Below are 5,367 nucleotides of genomic sequence, written 5' to 3'. Positions count from 1 at the left end.
AGGATGCAAAGTTATAGTAAGGGCTTAATTGGGTAGAGGTAAGAAGATTCATCCTGCAGACAATTAGGAGAAGAAAAGAACAGATTTAGCCAGCCCAGCAGCTTTTACAGAGAAATATATGACTTCACATAGTACATTAGGAACAACAAATCACAAAGATACACTTCTTGTTTCATATTCTGGAACTGTTCACTTTTCCAAGGGAAGAATACAAATGATTATTTGTGTTGTTGTTGTTGTTGAAGTCAAAGGAGAACCTGTATGCATTGTTGTGGTGGTGCCTTAGCATTAATGAAAAGCCAATCCTAAATATCATTATAGCTCAAAACATGCTAAACCCAGTTGAATTGAGAGGCCAAATATGCCAGGATAAAATCAGCACTCTTTAGCAAGTTGGGAAGTACAATAAACTGCTTTCCCACCATTCCATGTGGATGGCCCCAAAATGCCTGATAACCTACAACATGAAATCATTCAGTTTGTAAATAAACAAGGAGCTGAAAACTAAGTACAACCTCTCATTGCTTTAGTTCTAGAAACATTACATAAGTAATGATGAATTTCCAACGTTGATGAGACATGTATTGACAGGCAAAACTGGTAAAGTAGCAACATTACAATTAGCCTTACTAAAAAGAATTGGCTCCATTCATATTATTAGGGGGTGAGTTAATTAAATGTTAGACCAAATACGTAATATTATTAAAACATTGTGACTGGGTTAGGAGAATAACTTAGTGGGAGAGTGCTCACCCAGCATGCACAAAGCCCTGGGTTCAATTCCTTGGTACCACATACACAGAAAAAGATGGAAGTGGTACTGTGGCTTAAGTGACAAAGCACTCACCTTGAGCAAAACGTGTCCAGGGACAGTGCCCAGACCCTGAGTTCAAAACCCTGGACTGGCAAAAAAAATTCACCACTGAAGTTTTTTCTTTAGAAAACATCTCAGCATTAATCTTACATTAAAAATGAATAAAGTTGTGCTACCCTTATTTAGAAATGAAAGGTTGAAGACTAGAAAAAGAAATGAATCACTATCAATTTAGATGGCATGAGAGAAATTTGAATTCCAACTTCAACAGGGACACGGGAAAAGAATGGGTGAATCCAAAGTTATTATCAGTCATGGAGCATAGAGAGTTTGAGTAATTAGTAGGATATTTTATGCTTAATAGACAGACAGAAGTTCAGGACTTGATGTCAAACTTTGGAGTTATACAGAGAAAGACATAGATAGTGTTGTGGTGTTGATGAGGTTGTAGAGAGTATGAGTGTAGAGTGAGAAGACATGGAAGCTCTCTCTTCATCCTTGGATGTTGGCCTAGGAAAGAAGAAACAATAGATAAGTATCCTATTAATCTAACAAATGAGTTAAGTAAAGTAAATATACAAGGAAAAGTTAGGATAATAGAAATCAGTGCTGACTATTCACCATAGCAAAGATATGGAACCAACCTAGATGTCCCTCAGTTGATGAGTGGATCAACAAGTTGTGGTATTTGTACACAATGGAATTCTATGCTGCTGTCAGAAAGAATGACATCGCCCCATTTGTTAGGAAATGGAAAGACTTAGAAAAGGTCATGTTGAGTGAAGTAAGCCAGACTCAAAGGAACTTAGGCTCAATGGTTTCCCTCATTCGTCATAATCAGTAGAAACCTTGGGCTCTACTAGCAGAGATTTGCAATAGAGCAAAATCTTGATACATGAGGACATATAATGTGAAGCTAATTGAAAGGACCTCCAGGATAGTGAAACAAAAGCCATATAATGAATGATTGTTGTCCTTAATGTACTATGGTGTCTTTCATCTCCTTTGCTGTTCCTTGGTTATCTCATATTGGTATAGTATCTCACTTTGTTATCTGATATATTGAATTTTATTTGTATTTGGATATTTGAAATTTGATAGGGAAGGGGGGAAAACCAAGACAGGTGGGGGGTGTGGGGGGGGAGGGAAACGGGTACCAAGACATGTGAAAGGGTATCAATGTATGTGAATTAATGCACCTTCTATCTGGCAAATATCATGTAACCCTTTTACTAATTACAATAAAAAAACAAAAAAAAAACAACAACAACAAAAAGAAATCAGTGCTGAGAAAATTTCAAGAACGTTTAGTTAGATGTTGGAATAACAGACTATGGATATGGAGACTGGATTATAAAATCTGCTGGAAAGAGAACTTGAATGGCAGAGTTTCAGGAGTGATCATACATGATGAATATAGACTTTTATTTCTACTGCAGATGAACATTTTCTATCAAGAATAGTGGGTTGAACTCTACGTTTTATTGTTGTGTTCTCTCTCTTTTAAAAATCTTTTTTGCTGTTTTATGTAAGATTTAATTATATCCATAAATTAAGAAGAGGACTTGTAAGAGAGAGACAGTAAGAATACAGACATAAGCCAGGAGTGGTGGCTCATGCCTGTAATTCTATCTACTCGGGAGGCTGAGATCTGGGGATCATGGTTCAAATCCAGCCCAGGCACTAAAGACTAAGAGATTCTTATCTCCAATTAATCACTAGTAAAGGGGAAGTGGCGCTGTGGCTCAAGGAATAGGATAGTAGCCTTGAGCTGAAGTGCTCAGGGATAGCACCCAGGCCCAGAGTTCAAGCCCCATGACTCACACACACAAAAAGAATACAGATAATATAGAGTCAATGTAAAAAAGCAGTACATTCAAAATTTTGATTGACAGTTGATTTTAATATCTGTTTACTGAGACAGCTGATTTATGTATGATAATTCATAATATCATTTGTTGAGTATCCATGTTTGCATTCAAACAAATAAAATGTAATTTTCCCTATTTCTAAATTAGCCAAGCCCTTCATAATTTGTTTTTAATGATAATATAATCATTCATAGGTAATATGAGAATACAATACCTGTGTATGATTATAACCAATAAGTTGTAAAACAAACAAAAAAGATTTTAAAAGTTTATGGCTAATAAAGTGGATTTCATTAAAGATACACTAAATGCACCAACCAGAAAACTAGTCATGTTTTCTTGTGATATTTTAGACTGTAAGTACTGTGTTATAAGAGGTTAACGCATTGGCATGATATAATCAGTTATAAAATAAGATACATGTTCAATTATCATTAACACTGTGGGAGGAGAGAGAATGACTTACATCCATAATGCTATTTTACATCTAGCAAACTGGCTATTATCACCTTGTATTTTCTAAACTTAAGCCACATTTACAGCCTGGCTGGAGATGTGTCTCATAGTTATATCTCCATTTGAAGATAGAATCTCATGGACTAGATCTCGGCCTGTTATGTGGCTTAGATTAAAAGTATGAGCCAAGAAAATAGAGGCAAGAAAACAGGGAAAGGACATAAGTAGATAGGCAAGCAAGCAACAAAACAAGCAAAGCAGGAAAGTAGGTGGGCAGCAGAAAAGAGGGAGGGAGAAAGAAAGGAAGGGAGGAAGGAAGGAAGGAGGGAGAGAAGGAGGGAGGGAGTGGGAAACAAGAATCAGAGAGAGAGGGGGAGAGAGAGAGAGAGAGAGAGAGAGAGAGAGAGAGAGAGAGAGAGAGAGAGAGAGAGAGAGAGAGAGAGAGAGAGGTAAATAAAATTAAAGAGCAAGAAAAGTTTCTGTGTAAGAAAAATATCTACTATTATTCACCCAAAACTTCAATGTTGTTACTATAGCAGCATATTTATGTTATCTCTGTTAAGCATGTTAGTCTCTCAGCTGCTTTTACTAATGGCTGAATCCCTCAAGAGGAGAAGCAATACTAAATACAGGGTTCCTCTTCCAGTGCTCTCTTCTTCAGGATCAACCTTGCATCCTCGAACCCTGTTTGGATAGCCCTCCTATGTCATAAAGTTGACTGACTACACGCATATATATATATATATATATATGCTTATCTATACATATATAGGCAAATACATATGCCATATAGCTTTTTTGGAGATTTGGGGGAATAATTAGTTACTACAATATTATTATCTTCTGAATAAAAAGTTCATTGCATAATACTTAAAGGCTTAGGTATAATATTCATGCACACACTCAAAATATCCCTTTGTTAGATGGATTAAGGAATTAAAAAAAGAAGATGGAAGAACTATAGTTATAACGTTAGGAGAACGGTTGACAAATTATGAGTTTGTTTTTTGTAAGAAGAAGTAGACTAGTTATAGACATTCTCTACTGCTCGGAATGTGACTATGGACTACAAATGACCAGACTACTCTTTGAGTAAGTCAATATATGAAAAGAGAAATCTTGTGAAAATAAACATGAATACAGCCAAAGTTAGACAAGTGAAAAACTATGAAATTTATACCTGCTGTAAGGCTTATTTTTCCAACGCATTATGTTTATAGTAGACTGAGGTTCAAATTACTATCTGCAAGTTATACTTCATACCTTATCTTTTCAATTAGCAGTCATGTTTGGCACTTTCTCTAGTTTTAATTTCTGTGCTGACCTGACTATAAGACTGGCATTCAAAATTTAATTGCACCCAGATTAATGGTATCTATATCTTTTTGACTTGTTATTTCAGTTGAATAAGTCAAAAGTGTTAGAAGTTGGCAGGGTCTTCTGATAACTGCAATACTGTAAGCAAGCATCTTAGCTAGCTTGGTAAGAAGGAGTCAGAGTTGATTGAGAGCATAGTTTACTTTATACATCTGGAAAGAAACACAGATATTTAGCATTGTTTCGAACTTTATCTTCTTGATAAATCACAGTGAAAAAGAGGTTGTCTATCACGCTAACAGACATGTAAGTGTTGATACAAAATGTGCATTGTTCGTGCAGAAACTATGCTTTAACTTGTAAGGATTTCCGAACCCCTAAACAGTTTCCAAATTTTTTCATTGTACCAAAATTCAGGAATTAGACATAAGCAAGAAAACCTGTTTTTGATGATATGATTGATATAATTGTAACAGATTTTTTAGTGGTGTTAGGAATTGAATTCAGGGACAAACACATGCTCACTGGAGCCACACACTCAGTCTCTGTTCTGTGCTTTACTTTTGAGATAGTGGCTTGCAACCTGTGGCTGCATGGGCTTGAACTTGAAGTCTTCTACTTCTGCCTCCAGATTAGCTGGAATTATCACCACACCCATCCTGTAACTGACTTGTGAGTGCAGCTGCATAAGATCTAAGGGGCACCTTCTAAGAGCAGCAGTACATTAAAGTAACTGATTGCTACAGACAAAGTCAGCCTTTTACCTCTAAGAAGACTGAATTACAAGATTGGAGTTAATGCTACTTAAAATTTAGAATAACTATTGAAAGTATGTCCTGATGAAGAAATCTGTAACACTTGAGAAGCTGTGTGTATTTATCTCATACAACTCAGTGACTATTCTTTTTT

This window comes from Megascapheus bottae, unplaced genomic scaffold (assembly GCF_031878675.1).
Source record: "Megascapheus bottae isolate mThoBot1 unplaced genomic scaffold, mThoBot2.hap1 HAP1_SCAFFOLD_346, whole genome shotgun sequence".
NCBI classification, from domain to species: domain Eukaryota; kingdom Metazoa; phylum Chordata; class Mammalia; order Rodentia; family Geomyidae; genus Megascapheus; species Megascapheus bottae.
The sequence above is the reverse complement of the archived record's forward strand: the minus strand, read 5'-3'. Positions refer to the sequence as shown.